The 12,968-nt window shown below is 38.1% G+C and overlaps 1 protein-coding gene across 1 annotated transcript in view; it reads right to left on the reverse strand.

Moving 5' to 3' along the window:
- Window positions 1-12,968, reverse strand: part of LOC145937004 (uncharacterized) — a 338,257-nt gene that overhangs the window by 277,093 nt on the left and 48,196 nt on the right. The gene's annotated exons all lie outside the window — the stretch shown is intronic.

Raw genomic sequence — 12,968 nt, forward strand, 5'->3', positions numbered from 1 at the left:
ACAAACTTTATATATATATATATATATATATATATATATTTTTAATATCATTCTTTTTAACATAAAATCAAAGAATGGCGGGCGTGTACCGCGCGCTTGTGTTGTTTTAGTTTAATAAAAAATACATGAAAAAGATAATAATTATTCCCCCAAATTTTTCAAAATTGTGATAGAGCAATTTCGATACTACACAGAGAGAATTTTCTCTTAAAATTTACCCTGAAAATCATGGTAATCGTGAGACAATATGGTATGGAAAGAATTTTATGAGAATTTCTCTGATTAATATTTATCACAATAGAAATAATAATATCTATCACAATAAAATATAAAAATGTTTGATTAATTTTACTAAACTGAATGGTAAAATTACTCAAACATGTTTTATATTTTATTGTGATAGATATTATTATTTCTATCGTGATAAATATTAATCAGAGAAATTCTCATAAAATTCTTTCCATACCATATTGTCCCACGATTACCATGATTTTCAGGGTAAATTCTAAGAGAAAATTCTCTCCGTGTAGATTCATACATAGAGTCAAAAAAATGTAAAAAATAATTATCTTCTTAAAAAAACTATCATTTGTTAAATTATTTTATTACTTGATTAATGTTTTAAGAGCTATACTATTAAATAATTTATATAGTTTATATGATGATAATTATCTATTTGTTTTATGCGATAAGTGTTGCATTGTGCACTCAGCTAATTTAAAAAAAGTGGATTATATTATATAAATGTTAATTTTTTAGACAAATTGAATGATGAGTTGAACTTCAAAAGTGAATTATAAAAATATGTGTGCAACATTTATATATAATGATAACTAACTAACTAACTATATTATGGCCAACATACATTGGCTGCTGTAGATCTGTAAGAGCAACAAGCTTCTTGCATTAGAGAGTCCTAGATTCGACGCATAGGCTATCGCGCGAAAGTAGATAATTCGCTACGCTTGTCAGTAGCGATGCTACGTGGGCGGATAACTACATTGAATGCACACGAGACCACTCTTATGTTACCCTTTCGCCCCTCTCGCGCGGCTTTTACTCTCGCATTCGCTCTCTATCTCCCTCTTCCTGACGATCTGTCCTTTTTTCAACCCTAAATTTCATTCCCAGAATCCGTTTCCGCCGCGTGCCTGCTTGTAAAATCAGTACATCCGGGTGTCAAAGCGATGTCACGCGAACGGGTGGCCGGGCATGCATCAGTTTTAAATTCGATCAATGGGTGATGCCAAGCGTAAAACACTTTTAGGGTTGAAACTTTAAAGGCCGTCTCGCGCGCACGAGAGAGAGATAGAGAGAAAGAGACCAAATCGCAGTTACAACCATGAAACTGGTAGGGAGGCGGTGACAACGCATATTGTGGGAACGTATCCAAAAATAAAAACTCGTTTCGCCTGCATACAAATTCCAAAAATGTATAATCAATCTAGTGTAACAACACAGTAGATCGAAATAGATATTTCATAAGAATTTTGAACTCATTACTAATAAATAATTATTAGAGAGATATTTCATACGCGCGTAACAACGAATAAAGACATTATCAATGCATCAGCTGTTTTATATACGCTGATTTGACAGATTTATAGATGTTTACTATTGATCGTTAATTACTTCATTATCTCCAGGGAAATCTCTACGCCCCTTTGGTATACGAATGTTCGTTCGATCTGCACATCGATCACACGACTTCAAACGCGTTCTAAAATTTGCGCCTCGAACACGCGGCTTTCCGAGAACGTGTCCCAAAATTTGCGCATCGATCACATATCTCCCATATTTCGAAATATTTCGAAATTCGCGAGTTCTCGCGACGGCCGCGCATCCGAAAGAGATGCGCGCTTGACAGGGTGATTTCCTAATACAAACAAAAACCGTGGCCTGCAGCGAATGCATTATGGGTTACAATAGAGAGAGACAGAAAGAGAAAGAGAGTGTGTGTATATATGTGTGTATGATGTTGCCTGGCAACTGATCCACGTCCGCGTAATTCATTTTAGGGAGCCACGCGAGCATTCATGTTGGTACTACGTATAACCGACCCTCTGTTGCATCGTCCGACCCTCCGAGGGTGCACTTTCGCCTCTCCCCTTCCTCCCTTCCTATCATCTTCCTTCTCGACGATGCATTCGCGGACGATGGATGCAGGCGAGTGACCGACGCGAACGAAGTCGCGATGATCTGATTTTAAATCAATCAACAGCGGTTTCGCGCTCAATTTACAATCAGCTCTGATCCGAATCACTCGTTACGCGCCGACCAACTGTGTGCGCGAGCGCTTCAATGAAAATATTTTAATCGATGTGACGAGATTACCGGAGTCGATTCGCTGAAAATTTGACTAAAACGCCCCGCAATTGTCGAAATCACATTCCACTCTTCGTATAAGCATGATTGCATGCATCCCCTATCGTTACAAGCACGTGTATCTCTATAGAAAATTCAACGGTACATACTACGCCTGAAAATGTATCATCATGAATTTTAACGATATCAAATCAATCTCTTTTTCCAGTTTTTAAAGATTTTAAAATAGATAAATATATTCGACATATTAGCTCTAAAATATTTAATAACACATGTGTACGATAGATAATACTAGATAATAATAATCGCATATTAAATTTTATGACGAGATAACATGTGTATCAGATAGGAAAGATATTATTGAAGAGAGAGATATAGCGGGAAAAAGATCATATCTCTCCGAATATTACGACTAGTGCTTATAAAGACAAAATTATGATAATAATCAGTGCGTATACTTCGAAATATAAGCACGTTCGATTATTTATTTTCATCGACGCGACATCCGTGTAACGATCGCTATTAATTCGCGACAGTAGCTCGTGAATTACGTCACCTGCGCGCAATAAAGTAAATCTCGCATTTCACGGCTTTGTCCCGCGCGGCCTTCCCTTTACGCGAGCGGGGCTTCTCAATTACACATCGCATTAGCCGACAATAAAAGCGACGATCGATGATACAGTAAAGATATGACTGTATATATGAATTTCTAATGAGCAGAGCGCGCTTTTGTCATCGACAAATTGTTCCACACAGTTACCTTGTACAATATATAATACAAATACTTGTAAACGAATATGTATTCACATGCATGCGAACAATGCATTTTGTTGTAATAACGTTGACCCTCGTGGCGCGATTTACATAAATCTATCTATCGCATTGAAAAGAGTTAGATAATACACTCGTAATTTTAGTTAAATAGCAAACTCGTACTTTCACCCATCCAGAGCTGGATAAAATTTAAATTTCCTATCGACTCGAAGCACACGAGATATGTTTAACACAATTATTTGCATATTTATTCATTGTCGTATTCAAATTTTTAACATCTGACAATTGAATGCTTTTTGAATATATGTGTGATGCAACGTTATAATTTAATAAGCTAATTTTTAAAATTGTTAAAAAGTTAAGAGAACGAATGCAATTGCAAAGTATCTCATATGACACAAAATTAGTTTATTTCTTTTCTCAACACTGTTAAACCAATGCATTGCAAATTCCTCAATTCTACACTGGCAGATTCACTCTATTATGTTGCTCGATAAATCATTTTTATAAACGGCTGCATAATGCTTACTTATTCACTTATTATTCATTTATAATTTATAACAAAATAATTAAAAAAAAAAACATTTCATAACCTAATGTTATGGTATCTAAATGGCGACACTAAAATTTTGAAAAAACTAATTATTGCACCTAATATATGATTAAAACTTATTAAAATATAAAAGAGCGCGTTTAAAAATATGGGAAAATGAATAAAATAATCCTCCGTTCGATAATAAAAAATGTTTAAAAAAGACGTGTCATGACCTAACGTTATGGTATCTAAATCGCGACCCTATTAATTATGGCCCTTTAACGATTAAAACTTATTAAAACATAAAAGAACGTGTTTAAAAGTATGCTCGCGACCCTGCCGCGGCCTCCGATTATGAGATAAAGAATGTCTGCGTTAATTCGGCGTGATGAGCGGAGCAGATAGCCACGGCGGATCTCTCTGTAGGCGAGCTCGGCATGCATGTGCACACGTATCTTCTACCTATCTACCTACCTAGCGGCGATTGTTATGTCGCGTGTATACGCACGTACACGCGTTATTCGCGCGGGGTCGCGAATCGCGTGCTGTTCGCGCTTTAATTCAGCAAAGTGCCTCGTTCGTTCCGACGCGCAAAGATGCCGGGGACGTCATCAGGAACGGATCGTTATTCCTCGAAGCCTGAAGCTAATAAAGAACTCGCTATTGTTTTATTTATTTAATAACCAAGTGAATCTTGACGTGGAAAATCGAGAGAAATAAAATGTAGACTATCGATGATAGAAAAACTGAAATTAATTATAAATTCTGATATATGTATAATGTATAATAATTAAATTTGTATAGACAACATTTATTTAGATTAGACTAAAACGTATATTCGTTTACATTGATATTACTTCTTTCGAAATATTCCAGCGATATTTACACGATCAAAATTTTTGATATTTTTTAATTGAAACATTAATCAGATAAAAATTTTTTCAAGCAGAGGAAAAATATAAAAATTTGACAGATCGCCAGCGGTCTAAAAATTAATTTTATTTTTTTTCTTTCGCAGAGAAACTTCTGTCCGCTCCTGAGTGCAGTGCACCCAGCGTGAACGCGATCCTTCACGCAACCGTGTTGGGTAACCAGCAGGTGAGAACTCGCGCGTAGGGATCGGCACGTGGACGATCACAAGGCTAATGAGCAAGCGTGTGCGCGGTTCCCTCTCGGCGGCGGAAGTGACGAGCGCGCGTCGGGAGAATACTAACAAGAAGTCGCGCGCGTTTCTCTTCGCCTTCTGTCGGCCCTAGCTGACATTATCGCGGTACGATAATTGCGCATTACACGCACTCGTGACCTTCACTCTGTGCCACCGGGTGTCCTGCGACACACACCGGGGGTAAAAGCTTCTGAATTGCGAGCTACTTTAGCAGCAATGCTTGCTTGTTTGATCATAACTCGTAACGCTAGCCGCGGCTGCCGAGAATACGTACACTTTATTAAAGTAATCGCACATGCCTTTTGCGTGCGCCAGATGCATCATTAAAGTTTCACAAATTAATTAGCGATCTAGGATAGCAATGTAATAAGTATAAATGTGCAATGTAAAGTCTTTGTAAATTGCAATAACGCCTGCTACATATGTCTACGTATGAAAATCAATGAAAGATATTGCTAAGCGTATGTAAATATGAATGATAAAATCTTAATTAAATAAGATAAATAATTTTTACAAATTCCTATCTTGAATTTACATCGAGTTTAAATGACGATCTCTGCGAGAAGACTCTCTTGCTTCGGCATTTTCGGCGTAAGTGACTTGGATATATCAGAGTAACATAACAATCGGCATGTAACGGGAGCCGGCTCTACAATGTCGGATTCATCTCCTGGGAACTTGAATTGCTTCCCGAACAATACGCATCGCGCGCGATTCCCAAAGCGGTGTCGAGTCCTCGCGATGCGAGACGAGCAGCCTTACATGGATCGATACCTCATCAACTATGAATCCGGGGCTCAATCGCCTGTCGCCGGATGCATTTCGGCAGTAATAGTTTCTCGCAAGCTTTTGCAACCGCTAACGCAATTTCGCATCCTATCTCTGATATCGATCGAAGATTAGCATCTGGCTGTCCGCAAAGGGAGATTAGCCAGATCGATCACACGTGCTGAACCAATTCCTCTGGCCGGTTGCTCATCAATACCAGTAATGGTACCGTCCCCCACGATCTTGCTCCTCTTCCTTCCTCTACCTATGTGTCCGTATTGTATATATGTATACGTCCCTCTGTACTCCTCTAATAGGCATATAATCGTTATGCATATACAGTATACGGACACGTACAGAAGCTCTATACATACGTACGCATAGCTACACATATATACTACATGTATATTTACTTATATACTTATATATATATATATACATATATATCTGTACATGTATATATCTATATGCATATATATAGTTATATTGTATATAACTATATACCATATATGTGCATTGTACCATCTCTATAATGTCCGGAATACTATACGCCATGTACATGTACGTACATGTGTATTTCGCGTATATATACATACGTCTATACATAAGCATGTGTCTATGTGTATGTATATCTAGCTGCATAGCGCGACATACGGTACGATTGCAAATGCAAACATGTTTGTGCCATGCACGTCATCTCGTGAGCCAATGCAAATATCTATGAAGTTCACTTTAAGCTTTGAAACTGGCTCTACTATGAGGTAACGCAGTCTATCGATCTTCTTGGCTCCTCTAAACTAAACTGGTCTATCTTGCCGGATTTAACAGCAATGGACGCACAGAATTCGGATGCATATATATCGCGTCATCAGAATTAAGCTTAAGATTTGAGAGATATGTAGATCTTATATTACGTGTGTGCATATATCATATTAAAATTTGACCTTCTAATTAGCCGTTGATTACATCATAATAATGCATTTAAATTCAGAATGACATTAGATAATAAAACGTTTATCCTCTCGGTCAAGAAAATTATTTTTAGCTCCGTCTTATATCATTTTAATTTAGTGATTAGACTTGAATCCTAAATTAGATTACATCTCAGGACGAATCGAGCGAAGAAGAGAGAAATCACCATCAGCAATGCAGAGGAAAAACATACAAGTCTCGACCTGCGGAGCGACAGACTGTTACATCTGTCGCTCGTATATTGCGCCATATCGTGACTGTTACATCTGTTGTGTGCGCATAATGCATGAGATGCGCGTGTGCATGCGCGATATTGCGGCGGAAATAAGCGCCGCGGAAAATGGAAAAGCCGCGGTGGCGTGTTGCGTAAATGCGGACCGGTGCGTCGCGAAAATTGAGGGAGAGAGAAGAGTCTCGCGTAGGATATCTCGCAACTGTTGCATTATATTCACGCGGCGTTATCTCGTCCGTCTACCACCATGCGTGCGTTACTTTATTATATTTTTTAAATATTGTTCTCTCTCGCGTTCTCCGCGCAAGATCGTGCGCTAAAGTGCAAGGAACGGTGTCTCGTTCAACGTTACGAGATCGACGCGCCAGACTGTCTACCGCGACGGAATCGATGAGACACTAGGCGTTAGAGGCGTCAGACTCGTGAGAATAAATCTGTAGGCGGTATCGCGTTTGCTTCTTACGCGACATTCGGATCTAATATACGCGTATCTACGCGTTTGTTTACGAAATATTTTACGATGCCGCAACTGAAATATCCAAATTTACGATAGCGATAAGACGTTCTCTTTAAAGTTATCGGGTTATAAATAGAAAAATATGAACCGGAAAAATGCATGAATTCATAAAAAGTTAATTGAATATATTTTATATTCATTTATCTATTTATTTATTACATACTCCAGAGTTTTGCAATCCTGTCCGTTCGAATTATTTAATTATTTCTCACGCAGAAATACAATGATTTAAAATTTTGTCGAAGAGAATAACTGTAGGAAAAATTTAACATGCGAATCAATTTGGAAGAACGGAATGAAGAGACTTGGAATAAAATGAAAACTCCGCAATCGTCTACAAAAGCGCAGATGCTTTTGAGACTCTCTCCGGATAACACGAATAAGATCTCACGGCACAATATCGCGCGTTTCCACTTTCGCAAGTTTCTCAAGCGAGACGATATAGCTCCCTGTATAATAAAGAAGTGTATAGCGAGAGGATATATCCAATCTGATTGGCCTCCACTTTACATTCAAGAGCGGAAAGAAGTAGGAACGGCCGGGTAAGAAAGGGCGGGGGTCCGCGATGCCGCGCCATGCAAATCATTCCCGTGGACCGTCGCATATAAATATTCGACAATTTGCATTTCCCTGTTGCGATGGAACGCCGTACGGGCCATTTCCAAGATGGATGCCGCCACTTTGCGAGATATACGTCGAAAGTTTTACTGCCCACTAAATTTCAACTAGCCTCTGTAGGAACCGGGCTATATATGTAGGCATTCTTATGTACGCGCGACGCAAAAATAAAAGGAATACAAGCACTTGTTGCTCCGGTTACAAAAAGTCTCGTTCACTTGCTCACTCTCTCTTTCTCTCATCATCGCGATTAAACATCGCCGTGCATCCTAATGTATTAATTCATATTCTTCTTCCATCGTAAAAGAAAAACTTGTGTGCTACTCTTCATCGCTCTACTCTGTGCAAATACTTTACATATTATACTCTCAAGAAAAAATAACGCATTTCAAACTTTCAAACTTAGTAGAGATCGGGATATTTACTTTTTATTATACATATATAGTCAAAATCTAACTAAAAAAAAATCCTATTTTATTAACGCCTATTAAATACGCACAATTACAGTATTGCGGTATTTATACCTAAATGCTGTAAAAAAGGCAACAAATATCAATCTCAATATTTCGCTATTAAAAATGTTTTAAAACACCTCGTACAACAATTCTTCCCCTTTTCTCCACGTTATCACCAGGCTCTATACGTCCAATTGGGTCTCTGCTATCAATATAGGGCGTAACAATTAAAAAAATATTTTTATTCGCCGGCGTATATCTGAGGGACATTTTATCGCGTTTTTCCGATTCTATACATATGCATTCTATATTATACACATATATATACAATATATATATAACTCTGGGACGAATGGCCGCGATTTTATTAGTTTTCAGCGTTATATAGAAAGGCATAACGACTCGATTAAACGGGACAGAGGCGGTGATTGCCGCTATAATTTGCCGAACAAATCGCATTCCCCTCCGCATAATCCTATCCGAGTCTGATGTCGCCCGTATCGATCATTCTGATTTATCGATCTCGCAATGTTTCCGCGGCTGTCTGTCACATTATAGCGACGCATCTGCGTAGTCTCTTTGTGTCCCGAAACACAAAATTGACGCGTGCGCGGCCGGTCCGACATTATATAGTTATATATTCCGGATTTCATTAAAATATAGAGAGAGCGAGGGACACCCGCGGCAGAGAACGATCGGTAAATGCTGTTTTTTTCCGCGTTCATTAGAAATTCAACGCGATTATCGGGCCGGCGCGGCGATATTCGCACAATCAACGACAAATCGTTTATTTCCGCTTTTCATCTGAAAAGCTGACTCGCATTAATTCTCTCTTTAATTAAATGAGTCCCGTCGAGAGTACCGACAACCCGCGCGCAACGAAATAACGGGGGCTGATATTCTATTGGTATTGGTCGACCTAGGTTTCGACTGTGTTTTCAAATCGTCCTAATTGCCGGAAATATCGATAACAATGCGCCGGGATTTATTTGTGAACTCGTGCACGAGAGCGTTATTTGCGCGAATCGACTGGTATAGACGTGGTATTTTATTTTCGCGTATGGCTTATCGCGGTCTATCGACGAAACCAAACCCAGAGACGAGAAAGTAAATGGAAAACTAGGAGAGAAAAATGAACGGGGCGGGTTTTTCGGAACGATGAGAGAAAGGGGTCGCGTCGCGAGCCTCGATTACTTCGCGATGGTGCAATCAACGCCGAGTGATCTTTATTTTCGGCAGCGCCCTGGCGAAAGCGGACCGACCCCGAGCCGGGATAAATTCGATCGGTCAGGTACTACAATTTCCTCGCAAACGAGACAATGCCGGCCGCGATGCTTCGTTACAACGGGGGTGCGATTGTCGTGCCATCAAAGTGGACAGTTTACAGATGGATTGGAAGGCTCCCACTGAGGGGGTGTGGAGGCTCCCTCGTACCCTCCCGGTATGTGCATATGCAGGGACGCACTCTCCCTCTCTCTTTCTCTTGTCGATATCTGCATTGCGCGGGCGATGGACTCTTAAAGGTGATATACTATGTAAACCGTACTACGTAAACGCAATGATATGTAATTATATTATTTTTGAACCGTCTTATTTTATTTCGCATTTCGTTAATATGATGTAGTAAAAAAAGAGCGGCTAAATTATATAATTATAATATAATCATGATAATAAATGACGTGTATGTAATTTTGGCAATAATATATATGCCATATTAGTGATGTATATCTAAAGATTAATGAAAATATTTTATTTTATTTCTTTTTCCATATATCTAAAGTTTGGAACTAGTATAATCTAATTAATATAATTGTCCGCTCTATAGCGTATTTTAAAATTAATTTCCCGCAATTCGTATGACGATCTGAGTTTACAATTTTTTGGAAATTTGCAGCAAAAGTTATGAAAAAGATTACACAAACGCTTTCACGTCAGCAACCTCAATCTAATTTTCTGCGCGCATACGTATGAAAAAATCTAAAGCAATCTCGCGCGCGTTTAATATCTCGTAATGTTTTTACAACAACTCATCCTACAGCAACGCAAAATGTGTGTAAATCCGATGTGTTAAAGCGCGACCCTGCACGTATAACGCGAGTTACGCGCAAATCGAGAACGATCAGGCCGTTGTAACCGCACGAACTCTCCTCACACACGCACACACACTCGTGTCTTTTCCTATCTCTCTCATTCGTATGCGCTATTACTCAGGTGTAATTGCGTTCTGGGGCCTCGTACGCGTTTACACGCGTAAAAGAAAAAAAAAAAAAAAGAAAAAAGGAGAAGGGACGCGCACTAGAATGAATGACGCGCGATTCGGTCCCGCGCAGCACGATGCAATACTGCAACCGGCAGGCATTTGCCAGTCCCTTCTTCCCCCTCTCGCTGCACCGTCCACCCTCGATTCAATTCAATGCCACTCAATCAGTCAATGTAACGCGCATGCTGCCGCATACCGGTGCGTTTCGTCAGTGAAACGCCCGCTATTCCCGAACCGGTGCATCCCGCGTTAAGTGTCCCACGTGTAACCGGAGCGTCCATCAAGGATTCGCGCGCGCGAATATAGCACGTCGGTGAGCCGCTTTTATACACGGATTTCATTTTTCAGTTACACTTTGTCGCTTATTCATGGACGAGTCCGCGCGGCGCCGATCTCGTTTTCAAAACCGTTGTCTGTTGGCACGATTCAACGCCGCGATTTCGACATTTCAAATCTACAACTGTTACCATTGATCTCGGCGATGGCTTTATCGACTCTGTAAATTTTTCAATTTCGACATTTTTCAAAAATTACAAGCCACCGCTATCTGAATAGCACGACTGCGACTAAGTGTAAAAGGATGCCCGTGTATTCTATTCTGCTAAAAAATCGCACATTTAAAAAAAAAAAAAAAAAAAAAAAAGAGAAAAAATATATATTATATATAAAGATTTGATTGTTTGTGAATAAATTATAAGATTATTCTAAATATATATGCCTGTTCTGTTATGCGTAATGGCATATTAATCCATGAAAATTTGCAATTTGTACACTCAACGGTGTCATCAAATATTATAGCTACATCGCGTTCAAATGTATATGTACACGTTAAAACGCATTTTTTTAAAACTGAGAAACTGAGAAGCCGCGTGTTTATTTAGCATACTTTGTAATGTAATTCCCTCGCCCGTAATATTCTTGGGCAACACTTTTATGTAATATTTTCGTTTCCCCTTAATTCTTCGTGACGTGTAACCAACACCACGTTGGTTCTACATTGCAAAAAACTGCGAGAGTATAATACTTGCAGCTCTTGTAAACGATGAAATTTTAATTTTTAATTTTGCAGGGTGTCAGAGCGGGAGATGTATTCGTTGCGTTTGCGCTCGACTTAAATTACGTGACGAGCGGCGTCGTTGAAAAAGTCGGAAATACATTCGCGAAAATAATACGCGGTCATAAAAGCAAATATCGCGAGGGAGAAGTTTATTGTCTACAGCACACCTGCGACGTTAATTACACTGCATTTCTTACACACGTAGTGATAAAATACGTAAATTACGCGACATGCAAAATAATGTACAGAATAATTATCATAAAATATTGTCACTTATTATCATAATCAGTTTTAATGACTAACTCTTTGTCAATTGTATTTTCATTTCAAGTTTACATCCTTTTGTATTTGGGGTTTAATATTGCCAAATTAATTAAAATAATTTTCTGTATCTTCAAAATAAAGTAAAAGTCGGAAGTAGCTTTCGAAAAATAAAATGGATCGCGCAATGAAAAAAGATTTATAATTTAAATAAAACAAGATGTGAAAAAAAATTAAATATCAAATAACTTTAATATCGTAAATATCTTCTTTTATTCGTGCTATATATTTAAGTTTTTTAAGACTATAAAAATGGAGAAAAAAGTGGGTGTGTGAAGTTGGCACCCCCATTTTTCAAAGTCAATTTTCATTATCATAATGACCGGAACTATTTATAAAAACTATCAAGAACTCTTCCTTAACTTCTAAATAATTCAGAACTCTTAACAGAACTATGATATCGTAACATAGGGGTGCCAACTTTACACACCCAGATTTTTGGATGCTGAAAACGATGCCGCAAGCCAATTTTTACTAGCACATCAGATTTCCGAAATAATTGAAGTTTAATATGCAAAAAACGGATTTTTTGTGATATTTGAGATTCTTTTGTAAAAAAGGTTAATGTTATCTGGAAAATCTGATAAGATGTTATGAATATATTGTTCATCCTATAAAATGCATTTTTTTTTATTTAGATATCTCACTTTTTAGACATATATATTATAAAAAATTAAAGCTAAAAACTACTTTCCATATAAAGACGAGTGTCTCATATGAAAAATAGTTTCCAACTTTAATTTTTCATAACATGGCTAAAAAGTAAGACATCGAAATAAAAAATGCATTTAATAGGAGATAAACAATACATTCATATCTGATCAAAATGTTTAGGTAACGCTAACTTTTTTTTACGAAAAAACCTCAAATATCGCAAAAAAGCAGTTTTTTGCATAAAAAACTGCTCAATTATTTCGGAAACCTGACGTGCTAGTGAAAATTTATTTGCGGCATCGTTTTCAGCACTCA

The sequence above is a fragment of the Prenolepis imparis genome, unplaced genomic scaffold, assembly GCF_030444845.1.
Source record: "Prenolepis imparis isolate NDT839.2.m4 unplaced genomic scaffold, iyPreImpa1.0 SCAF_6, whole genome shotgun sequence".
Classification (NCBI taxonomy): Eukaryota; Metazoa; Arthropoda; class Insecta; order Hymenoptera; family Formicidae; genus Prenolepis; species Prenolepis imparis.